Here is a 13,208-nt window from a genome sequence, read left to right on the forward strand (position 1 = left end):
GAGTACTTGAAAATACGTAGGCATAAAATCATGCAAAGAAGAGTGATAAGTCCCTGTTGTGAATATAGCCAAGTGGATACATTGATTACTTATGTATCACACTAGTTTTACTGCTACAGCAGTCCCTCTCATGAACGGACACCCTAGGGCCAGTGCAAACATGTCCGTACATTGCAGGTGGCCGGTCACGGGAGAGGCCCTCCCCCCATCACACACACTCAGACACACTGACGGACTGAGTGAGTCTTTGCTACTGGTGAACGAGCTCTTCTTGTACTAAAACAATAAGGTCAAACTACTACAACGTATAACTGAAAGGAAAAAAAACTGTCCTGTAAAAATGACGTTAAATGAACGGTGTCAGAAAAAGAGAGATAAAAGAAATCCTCAAATTCCTGAGGATACAGGCACTCCATGAAAGCAGCCACGAACACACACTTTGCAAAAATATGAATTGAAAACCTACATGTCGTACTTTCCTTTTTTCTGGCTTTATTGAATGCTTCAGGCAGTGACTTTTCCCTCCCCGGCCTCTCCCTTTACCCAGCCCGGACCCGGCAGCACAAGCTTCTAATCTGCAAGGCAGAGTACACATTTTCTAAAAGGAAGACTACTCTTCTTCAATTATATTCAGAGATCTTCCAGCTGTCTCCACCAGGAAGACTACTCCTCTTCAATTATATTTAGAGATCTTCCAGCTGTCTCCACCATAAGCTAAGTGGTCGAGTTACCCCACTTCTGACCCGAATCACCCCCCTCCTGCTGTGTACACGTGCAATCAAGTTAACACAAGACTGACACCTCTGCTTTGACCTGCGTGCCAGGAGTCGGATGAGAGAGAGAGAGAGAGAGAGAGAGAGAGACACACACACACACATAGACAGAGACATACATGGAAAGACAGAGGCGGAGAGACTCAGAGCAAAGAGTGTATCCCTACGGTCCGTTGGGATACACTCTTTGCTCAGAGGGAGACACAGACAAAGACATACATACAGAGAGAGAGAGACAGAGAAAGAGAGAGACAGAGACAGACAGACAGACAGACAGATAGACAGAGAGTGACTCGAGACGGAGAAACTGATAAATGAACACCGGGTGAGAGAAAATGACTCGAGAGAGAGAAAAAGAGCGCATGAGATCTCGACGGAGAGAGAAAAAGATTGAGAGAGAGACAGATACACACACAGACACGAAGGCAGAGCGAGGGAGAGACGGAGAGAGTTGCATGGAGTGTACGTGACAGACAGTGTGTGTTGCTATAAACACGGACAGACGAGGTGCAGCTCATTTCCAAAACAGCGCAATTGGGACAACAGTGATATGATACTGTTTGAATTCCAAAAAAGCGCAGCTCATTTCCGGAACAGCACAGATAACAAAGTTGGTTTCAACAACTGATCTCGTGAGAACGGTAACAAACGACTCATGTCACCTCTCCGAACGCATGGCAATAGATGTCCGCTCCTGCGGCCATCAAAAAGATCAGCGACTCAGAGGCGCCCTGTTAATAAAGCTGGCAAGTATCAAACCGAACTTCCCCCAAACTACCATGGACGAGTCTCTCTGCTACAGAACACATCAGCATCAAACCGAACTTGCCTCACCTTCTTTTTCGTCTTTTCTTTTCTCTTCTAAATTTGGATAATATTTTGTGTAAAATGTACGGATTGTTTTTGCTGACTGTGTGAGGGCTTGACTGTCTGCCATGTTCTTCTTGTAAATTTGTTTGAAGATACCACCATGCATAAGCCGTGGGCTTGTTGTTGTATTCACCTTATGTCGATGTACATTTCCTGAACATGTAAATATGAATAAACATTGTTTAAACCAACTTGCCCCAAACTACCACGAGTCTCTTAGCTACGGAACACATAAGCGTCTAGAAGGCGCGCTGTAAATCAGTAAAGGCAGGAAAGCAAGATTGCAACCTATCAGTTCCAGCTTGACCTGTGGGGTTGACTGTGGGTCATTGTGGCTCTGTCATGATGAGCGGCCACAGCGAAGTGTGACCAGCACGCGAGGTGGTCCTTGACACACATTTTGAGCACAAACCTAACTGGAGAAAGTTAGCTTTGTTCTTACTCTTAGACGAGTTATGATGTCATCGAATAGTCATATCACAGAAGGAACTTTTCGGCGGGAAAGTGTAGCACAGTTTGGTTCGGTTTTATAGACGGAGAGGCTTGAATAGAATAAAAAATGAAAATTTGGACCCTAACTAAGACAGAGCTGGCCGTACTAACTCAGAATGTATTGTTTTCTGTTGTTCACAACCGGAAGTCGCCATCGTTTATGGGGCAGGCAACTCCCGTAAACCCTTCACCAGAGTGAAGTCCCTTTAGTTGTCGTTAGTTTCCCGTCCGTTCAGGCACCTTGCGACATCTGTGATCAGGTATTCACTTCTGCGACCAGTTATATAGTATTCAGTTACAAACACGGAACCGCCTAACGGAACGGACGAGAAACTAATGACAACATAAGGGACTGCATGTCCGTACAGGCAAATCAAACACCAGAGATCTAAGTGCGGTCAAAAGGACATAGAGACAAACACAGAAATACACAGAGTGAAACCTATACACACCCGGATATACGGGGCCAAAGCCGTGCAAAGTGCTCAGAGTCTAGCTTGTTTGAAAGAGGAAGAGCATGAAGCCAGATCTGATCGCACGGCCATTCAATCAATGGGTCCTTGCTGAGCCAAGCGGTGTTTAGACAGCAATTACCTTCACAACACCCAGCCCTAAACATTTACACCCATCGCTAATTCATCCAAGTGCACAGACCTGTACTCTTTGCTCACGCTGCTGTTTTATAGCCTCTGACAAAAAAAACTTCCAACACACCCAGCAACAGAAATCACGGAAACACCACTTGGGTGAAGCGGAAAGGGAACGATGGGAGAGAAAATGGACACATGCCAGAGAGGGAGAGAGAGAGACAGAGAGAGACAGAGAGAGACAGAGAGAGACAGAGAGACAGAGATTGACTTTTACAATGTGGACAAGCTGCCATTGAATGTCTGTTTTTCAAATGAGATGGTCTGTTGCAAAATGCGTGCCCCCCACACACACATACTGCAGCCACGCCTAATGCCGAGATGGTTAGGCACATGTTCACATCCTGACACCTTTTCCCCAAAGAGCCTTTGCTAGCGCTCTCTTTACCTGTCCCCTGAGAAAGCACGAGCCGGGAAGTTTTGAAAACACACCTGCAGGATACCTACACGGTAATTGCTCGGATTGACAGACGCGCGCCGTCGTGGCAATTTCAATCATCTACCTCCCTCCCCCTATCACCCCCCCCCCCCCCCATGCAACTGACACAGCTTCCTCTTGACCCTGCCAACAACAACCATTGAGACGCGGTCAAGGTCTGTGAGTAAGACAGGTGGCACCTGTGGCAGAGAAATGACGAGGTGAAAAGAAGACTGGCGTTATAATGAGCGGAACCATTCACGTTTCCTCTCTGCTGGCTGTTTTCTCTTCAACACAGAGGATTAACCCACTTATCCTGCTGAAGGGGTCTATGTCGACCAAAAGAGTGGGATTCCCTGTAGGTGGAGTTCCTGTAGGAAAGTACAATAGCGCTCAATCTCGCCCCAAGCGCGTGACTGCCGTAACTGATTTGAGTTACCTTAGCGTTACTTCCCCTTCCAAAATGGTGGTTCCACAGGAAAACCTGTTAGAATGCCTGAATTCACGTGCGGCATTCAGCCAAGCTAACATGCTTCGGCAAAAACATAAAATTCGACAGATGTCGCTAAGCATCACGTGACTTTCAGCGAGATCAGCGAAACGCTACAGGAACTCCACCCTGTGGGACTCCCAGTATAGAATCCCCTTACAGACACTCCACCTACAGGGAATCCCACTCTTTTGTTCGACATAGACCCCATCAGCCCCACTCCTGGCCAAGTGTTTGTGTTGAGGACAGGGAAACGCACTTTACTGCCCGCTTTCTCTTTGGCACATGGACTGTTGGACCGGTCCATTGGCTCGTGGCCACTCACGATTCTCCGTCTCCCAATGCGGGTGTTTTTTGTTTGTATGTTTTTGATAGGGGCGGGGGGTGGGGTGGGGGGTGGGGGTGGGGGTGGGTTTCAGTTAAATAAGACCACATCAGAATCAATAAACCAAGACGCATGAATTAACAATATGGATAGGTGCAACGACAAACAAGTTTACAGTGCTAACATACATTACCGGCTTTCAATCATGCTCTATTGTTCCACGGCACAAACTCTCTCTCTCTCTCTCTCTCTCTCTCTCTCTCTCTCTCTCTCTCTCTCTCTCTCTCTCTCTCTCTCTCTCTCTCTCTCTCTCGTTGAACGGTTAGCTGCAGCCAAACGAAACTTTCCCTGCAGCGCCGACCTTGAGGCCTTGAGGTGGTCGGACAAACACTTTTGTCTTCAGTCTCAGTATGGTAGGTTTCCACACACAATCTCTTGACACTAGCCAACAAAACGACCATCATAGGGCAAAGCCTGTATACTTTATTCTCCCTCTCAGGATTTGGGAACAGGTGGGAGATGTAACTATGGCAAGCCAGGTAAGAACTGCCTGATGCGTATAGTTTGCGGAGAAGCAATGTAACGGCATTGGTGAGTTCCTTAATTGACTGCACAAAACTTTCCGTGAGAAGAATTCCAACAAAGCGGAAACTGGCACTGCGAGGCTGTTTTTAATCAGGCACAAACAGTTATTTTTTCCCCCAAAAATGTTTGCTTTGTTTGGTTTGTGTGTATGTGTGTGCGTGTGTGTGTGTGTGTGCGCGCGGGCGTGTGTGTGTGTGTGTGTGTGTGTGCGCGCGCGCGGGCGTGTGTGTGTGTGTGTGTGTTGGTATGTATCTACGTATATGTATGCATGTGTGTGTGTCTGTGTTTGCGTGTGTGTGTTTCATTAACAGTCTTATGCTTTGAGCGGGGTCAGGTGTTTTGAGCAAGTTGTTGAGAGGAAGGCTACAGGTGTTGGTAGTGCTTGTGTAGCGGGACAGATGTTTATGTATGGGGGCACGTGTGTTGACGTGCGTCAAGTTAAAACAGTGCTCCCAATGGAACCTTCCCCCGCTACTCCACAGTTTCAAAGAGCCGGTCACGTACCTGCTTCCTGCTGTTATCTATCTACAGTATTCTGTACTACTACCGTACCTGCTGCTATCTACCTGTATGTAGTCTTAAGTCGAGCGTTTGAAAATACCTGAGCCTGAAGGCGGGCGTAACTTACACCTCTTGGTACCAGTCTGCCTTACAGACGAGGACGACAGTTGGCCAGATGGCTAGAATAGCGCGCTGCATTTTCCTGCATAGAACTAAGGCGCGTCTGCCGCGACGGTGCCTGAGCTAAACATTGGCGGGCACTGCTCCCAGCCCGGCTCACGGTACTGCAAACATTCCCCGTCCCTTCACCTCTCGCCACTATCCGCCCTACCCTTGGTCTCATGCCTGCATAAACAGTGTTCTTTGCCACGGGGGAGTGGGCGTGAGATAGGGAGGAAAAACAATGTGGTGCAGTGGAAAAATGGAGCGATAAACAACACAGATAAAGGTGAAGGCCGGAGACTGACGGAAAGAGATCAAATCAAATCAAATCAATTTTTTTTTCGAGGGTTGTGGCATAAGCAATACAACGAGCTTTTTTTCAACCAGCCCTCGCCCAGAGAGGGGACTAATCTAATCACATATTTACACGGATATTAACGTAGAAAAAAAGGTAGAGAAAAACAACAACAAAGAAAGAGACAGAGAGAGAGAGAGAAAGAGAGAGAGAGAGAGGGAAGAGGGGAGAGAGAGAGGGGGGGATCGGAGAGAGAGAGGGGGAGAGAGGGGGGGAGAGGGGAGAGAGAGAGGGGGGGGAGAAAGAGAGGGGGATAGGGGGAGAGAGAGAGACAGAGAGAGAGGGGGGAGAGAGAGACAGAGAGACACAGAGAGAGAAAGAGAGAGAGGGGAGAGAGAGAGGGGAGAGAGGGGAGAGAGAGGGGGATAGAGAGAGAGAGGGAGGGAGAGAGAGAGGGGGGAGAGGGGAGAGGGGGGAGAAAGAGAGGAGGAGAGGGGGAGAGAGAGAGAGACAGAGAGAGAGGGGAGAGAGACAGAGAGAGAAAGAGAGAGAGAGGGGAGAGAGAGAGAGAGGGGGAGAGAGAGACTGAGGGGAGAGAGAGAGGATTAGAGAGGGGAGAGAAAGAGAGAGGGGAGAGAGCGAGAGAGAGAGAGAGAGAGAGAGAGAGAGAGAGAGAGAGAGAGAGAGAGAGAGAGAGAGAGAAAGGGGTAGAGAGAGAGAGAGCATATATACAAAGAACACTCCAAGCATGATGACAAAACAGAACGTACTGCAGTAGCCTGTACGGTAGGGACAATTCCGGGCCATGAGCGAAAACACTGCCTGAAGTGCAGGTGATGAGCCATGATATCACTTTCGGGTCGGGGTTGGGTTGGGGGTGAGGATTAGTCATGTCACTTTGTAACAGTTACAAGACAAGAACAGAAGAGAAGAAGAACAACAACAACAACAACAACAACAACAACAACAACAACAACAACAACAACAACAACAACAACATACAAGAAGAAGGAGAAGAATCTCTTGTTATTTTTCCCATACCCATGCTACCTATGAGTTCCTCGATCTATACCTTATGCATGCTGCCCTTCTGATGTCAAGGAGACTTGCAAGGATCAAGGATCAATGATCTGATGATCAGACGCCCATTACTCGGCTCCCCATCATACTCACACACATTACAGTAAGTGTTTCTTCATTAGAGCTCAGTGGATGCTTCACACATTGCATGGCGGTCCCATCATACTCACACACATTACAGGAAGTGTTTCTTCAGTACAGCTCAGTAGCTGCTTCACACATTGCATGGCGGTCACCTGCTTAATGTTGGCCGTTAATCCACAGTCCAGCTCTCACCGCCATTATGGTGTGTAGAGGAGAGATAACTCGCTTGTCAATGCATCATTTCTGGACGCCTGACCCGTGATTGCTAATTGGCGCTGGCATTGACTCCGATATACGATATATACGTCTCAGCATTAATACCCCCATTCCACACAACCGTTCTAGGTCCCGTTCCCGTACCGACCAAGGACGGCTGCCACAACAATGGAACGCTGCGCAAACGGCCGTTTTTGGCATCTTTGAGCAGCGTCTGACCATACTGGGGACGGCTGGGAACGGAAGCTAGAACGGATGTGTGGAATGTGGGTATGACAACTCAGTGTGTGAGAGCGCTACCATTGCGTTATCGTTGTTTTAAGTTCCTTTAACGATCCAAGCGTTCCGTTACCGATGGGTTAAGGTTCCATTACCGTTCATTCTGATCGGGAGGGGAACGGCTAACATTTTGAACATGCAGCCCAAACTCAACCGTCCCTAGCGACCCTACCGTTCAAAGTTGTTCCGTTTAACGATCATTTACGTTCCATTGCGGTTCCCTCCCGATCCCTCCCGTGCCCGCACCGTTCCTTGGTCGGTACGAGAACGGGACCTAGAACGGTTGTGTGGAATGGGGGTATTACCGGTTGCAGACAAAAATGGAGAACAATAAGTAAACGCTTTGCCGTCTGCTTCCGTCTGGCTTCTGTGGGGCACATTGCTATGGAAGAATATATGGTTCCTTTTCTTGATTTGTTATTTCATAGGTTGATAAGGCCAACAAAAAAAAATTGTCTGTTTCTGGTAACATGGCTAAAAAAAATAGGGTCGGTAGGTAGGGATTTTTTTAAAATTTTTTTTTTTACCCCAAATGTAGACCAATAAAACTAACTTTAAAAATTGCGCAAAGAGACTGGATTCACTATACATAGAGACAAGACACTCAACACATTTACAAATCGTCAGCGGACTTTCGTTTTCACACGTTTTTGTTGTTCATTTTCTCACCCTGTCCTTTACCACCAAAAAAAAAAATAATAATAATTTTTGAGTTTGGAAAAAAAAAGTTTAGGGTCGGCGCCGAAATTTAGGGTCGGTCGGGTGACCAGAAACAGACAATTTTTTTTTTTGGCCTAAGTATTTTTTCTCCAGTTTTGATTGTTTGTCGGCCAACCTGAGAGCGAGTTTGTGTGTGTGTGGGGGGGGGGGGGAGGGCTGTCTTGAGTTGGCACTGATGATGTCAGGACGTTTACAGTTCTCCACAAGATGCTTCACGGTCGCCACAGACCCAGTAGGTGAAGAAGTCGTGGAGAACTCGTCAAGGGATCTTACCTCAGAAAATAGCCATTAGATTGCTTTCAAAGTTATATCATAAGATTCTGCGTTACAAATAATGCTGCCGCGCAGGAGACTGCCTTCAGTTTACAAAAGGAAGTGCTTTAACAGATAAGGTAAATGTCTTAGAACAGGCACAAATAGAGCAGTCATTGTGATGGTTAGTTTGGGTTATTGTCACTGAGTTACTTCCCGTGTTTGTGTACGTGATGTACGTTACTAGGGGGGCCGCGTGGCGGCGCTTCTTAGCTTCTGTTGGTTTCCAACACCAGAGATAGGCAGCGCCCTTTTGTTTGTTTGTTTGTTTGTTTGCTTAACGCCCAGCCGACCACGAAGACACACAAGACAGAAGTCGCAGCACAGGTTTCATGTCTCACCCAGTCACATTATTCTGACACCGGACCAACCAGTCCTAGCACTAACTTCATAATGCCAGACGCCAGGCGGAGCAGCCACTAGATTGCCAATTTTAAAGTCTTAGGTATGACCCGGCCGGGGGCAGCGCCCTGATGCGCGTATCTCACATTAATTACCATTATACTTGTGCTGGTTTTCTAGCTAATCGTGCCGTGTGCGTCTAGATTAAGGTACAATAGATTCCATCATTCTTTAGATTCGTCAAATTCGTTGAAAACTCCCTCCAAACGGTCAGATCAATAGTATTCCTTTTATACTCTGGTTTATTAATCATGACAGATTTCTGTCTCTATAACGCTAACTGTTATCGATGTCTGTATATGCCAGAAACAGAAGCCAGGTGACATTTACATTTCGATCCACTGTAGGTCTGTATATGAAAATGTGGCACAGAGATCGTGAACCACACGTCGAGCAGCACGGGCTGGGGATGACACAGCTAGTGATTTACTTTGCCCAATTAGCTGAAAGCCTAGCATTATTTTGTTCCCAGGACTTGCAAAAGTCCTTGGCAGGGGAGACTAAATTGTTAGCTCTGACTTTTACAGAAATATCAGCACTGAATATAAATTATTGCTGCCAGGACTGACTCAGAGAAAACTGTTCCCGCCTAATTGGCAGCTAATTGCCTGATATTTTGCGAACGTCGGCATTCCTCCGGCGGAGAGAGAGTATGAAGAGAGAGAGAGAGGGAGAGAGTGAGAGAGGGAGGGAAGGGGGGTTGTGAGAGAAAGAGAAGGGAGGGGGGGGGGGGGGGGGGCAGAGAGATTGAGAGAGACAGAGACATAGAGCACTATTCCTTAAAGGCATACTAACGCACTCCCGTGTTTACAAAGTGTAGTTTGCCCACAATCGATGTCAAACGCACCATAAGACCATATAATGACGATATGTCACCATGCGCGGACCATAATACATGCATTACAGCTTGTTCTAGCCTCTGAAAAAGTGAGGATGTCAACAAAGCCGCGGTGTTAGCTCCCTTGCATCAACGTTACATGTGTTGCCAAATCTATAAATAGGACCATCTAGATCAAAATAAAAATTCAAATATCTCAACATTGAAGGGGTCCTAGACCACAATATTTTGCAGGGAACTTAATTTAGCATGTCTCCAGCTGTTGGTAAAGCAATTAGCGTGTATAGTCATCGAGTACATATGGCTTTAAGTAGAAAAGTTAGACATCTAACGTACATCTTCATGTGTGCGAATTACGAAGACGACTCCGACATTCAAAGCGAAAACGTGTCCTTGAAACGTAAAACTAGCAGTGGACGGCTATATGATGCAGTGACCTGCAACGTGAAGCTGGCAGTGGACGGCTATATGATGCAGTGACCTGCAACGTGAAGCTGTCAGTGGACGGCTATATGATGCAGTGACCTGCAACGTGAAGCTGACAGTGGCCGGCTATATGATGCAGTGACCTGCAACGTGAAGCTGGCAGTGGACGACTATTTGATGCAGTGACCTGCAACGTGAAGCTGGCAGTGGACGGCTATATGATGCAGTGACCTGCAACGTGAATCTGACAGTGGACGGCTATATGATGCAGTGACATGCAACGTGAAGCTGACAGTGGACGGCTATATGATGCGGTGACCTGCAACGTGAAGCTGGCAGTGGACGGCTATATGATGCAGTGCTAGTGACCTGCAACGGCTTCTCTCCGCACTCAAACAGCTGGACCACTGATGACAAAGGCTGTTGCTAATCTTTTTTCTGGAACCGGTTTCAGGAGATTTATGCCCTGAAAAAGTAAGAAAAACAAGAAATTCCTCTGATAGGAAAAACACCCCCGTCAAGGGAAATAACCTTCTCAGTTGGTGGCAGTGAGAATGGTTATTTCCCTTTGACCAACGGGGGTGTCCGTCTATAAGTCGTTGTATAATTTTAATCCACCAATAACTCCCTAACCGTGTGTTTGACTGGTCCCAATTTTTGTAAGGACCGTCTCAGGAATGTATAGAACCTGTTCACCAAGTTTGGTGACGATCGGTCCGTTCATTCTTGAGATCTACTTGCGAACACAAACACCGCCACAAACACACAAACACATCGAGTGAAACCTATACACACCCCTATACCGGGGGTGTAAAAACCTGCTAAACAATGTGACGTCGCAGGCACGATGAGCACTTGAATAAAAACAGAAACAAGAAAGGTTACTGGTTGACTTATTCGAACGTTTAACGATGAGCCCTTGGTCCAGACAGGAAGCCCACATGATGACGTCAGCACTTGGCACCCGTATAGCCTCAAAGCGGCCTCCATACTGTTTTTGGTCATCTTGTTTTTGTTCTACATAATTATACGCAGTGCACGGCAATGGGGCAATTACCAGATAGACTTACCGAGGGTCTTAATGGCCGACAGAAGTGAGGACTGTGGCTGTGTAATCACGGCCAATTATCGTCATTACTCCCCGTGTTAATTGCAAATATAATTATATGCCTACTGCTGGCTGGTGTATTGCTCTTTTATCGTCAGACAATATCAATTAAAGACATATTTTGTACTGGCCCTTCCCCATGAAGAAAGAACATATGAGATATGATACAGCTAAAATATACCTTTTTATGTATACCTCTTAGATATTTAACCATTCTATTATCATATCATATCTTTTCCCCGGCAGGACGGTTTGCAACTTTTGGAGCAGAGTTACTTGTTTTAGTGGATTTTGTCTCTCTCTCTCTATCTACATGTATCATATTTCTCAGGCTAGTCCTTAATAGGCTTCACCTTGTGTGCCTGTAGGACTTTTACTGAATATTCATTGCATCGACGTGTATTGCTCAGCCTGCACATAGCACGGACCTGCTTCGCGTGTTGTGCTGTATGCTGTTCACACCCACGTATAGAATCATTCTGACATCGGGTGATTCTGTGTTAGTTTGAGAGACTGGCATCAATCGCCTAGTGTGAACTGCCCTTTATTCAGGACTGGATGGCTGTTGGTATGCTTGTAACGATCGATTCATCATACGAATTGACTTTTGTGGATTTTGGTACCACTTTTGTATGTGTACTCTCTAATATCCAACACTCACATTCCCAAGATGAAGACTCTCCCTTGGACGAGAAAGATTCTCCGATTACGGAGCGTTTGTTGAGTTCTATAACCCCATATACACACTTCACCCCGATCGAGTCAGACAGAACATGGATTTTGTGTCATAAAAACTGAGGAGGACTTCACCGAAATGAGAAAGCAGAAACCCACGACGACGAAATGATGCCGGAAACAGATACCCTCCAACTTTGAGATGAAATCACGTGACATTGCTTTGACTGAAGAGTAGCGTCCCTTGTGTCCTTGGCTTCACTCGCTGTTCGACCTGACGCAAAAAGGTCACGGCCTTGACAACCCGCCAGCAAAATGATGAAGGTCAACACAGTTAGGGGGAAGTGTCAATATTGACGATAGATCTGTCAAGCCACTGCTTCGCGGGTCCGTGTGACGTCATAACATGGTGAGGTTTTATCAACGCGTCTTGTTCCTACATCTCTTGTCGATTTGTTTTTGATGCGTTGCAAGTTGCTTTTAGGTTTACGGCGTCATTTGTGAAAAGACGGCTGTAATGTGTATGCCTTCTCTCGTTTTGAGTTTGTTGTGTGTAAACAGACAACACTCGTTTCTGGAACGTGATCAGTTTAGCAAAACTAAGGAGGTGACCATTTTGCCGGTGACATGGGAGTGTGAGCGACCTCCCGCGTGATTCCATCCGGGACAAACCCTGAGAGCAACGTGACGGACACGGAGAAGAAGCGACAGGGAAATGAGATTACCCGCCATGGCGTGTTTGTGACGAATCAAGATGGATTCAGAGCGATAAGGGGTGGTGTGACAACTTGGGTTGAAAGGGCTATCTTTTTACTATTCGATCAAAGAACAAAGACACTTGGTTGTTAACGAGCCTAATGGCTTTAGTAAACATGCTCGTTTTCACATCCACCCCTCGCCCGCGAGAGTGATCCATCTAATGATTATACGTTATATAAATGTTAGGAGAGAGCGAGAGAGAGAGAGAGAGAGAGAGAGAGAGAGAGAGAGAGAGAGAGAGAGAGAGAGAGAGAGAGAGAGAGAGAGAGAGAGAGAGAGAGAGAGAGAGAGAGAGAATTGAATTGAACTTTATTTAACAATTATGTGGTTATTCATAAAATCAAATGCATACTATGCAGGTAATTATAAATACAAGCTGGTAGCAATCGAACATGTGGCAATAGTACAACAAAAATATGTTCAGAACATACAATGCACAGCATATCTTTGACGTAATACTAAGTGTGGTGAATCAAAAGGCGTTAAACTACTCAGACATTAAGTGGTTTTTAACACATTTTTAAAAACTTTTTAATGACTTTAAGTGCTTAAGGGATGATGGAAGCGAATTCCAAACAGAATTACCCGAAAAAGCAAGACTGGTCTTATACAGGTCAATTCGTGGAATCGGTGGGATCAAGTTGACCGACCCATATCTGTGGGTAGCTTTATTAAATAATGATGTAATGTAAATCGGCACTTTACCGTAATACAATTTATGCATGAAAATGGCTTTGTTTAACTTGAGATG

This window comes from Littorina saxatilis, linkage group LG3 (assembly GCF_037325665.1).
Source record: "Littorina saxatilis isolate snail1 linkage group LG3, US_GU_Lsax_2.0, whole genome shotgun sequence".
In the NCBI taxonomy this organism is placed as follows: Eukaryota; Metazoa; Mollusca; class Gastropoda; order Littorinimorpha; family Littorinidae; genus Littorina; species Littorina saxatilis.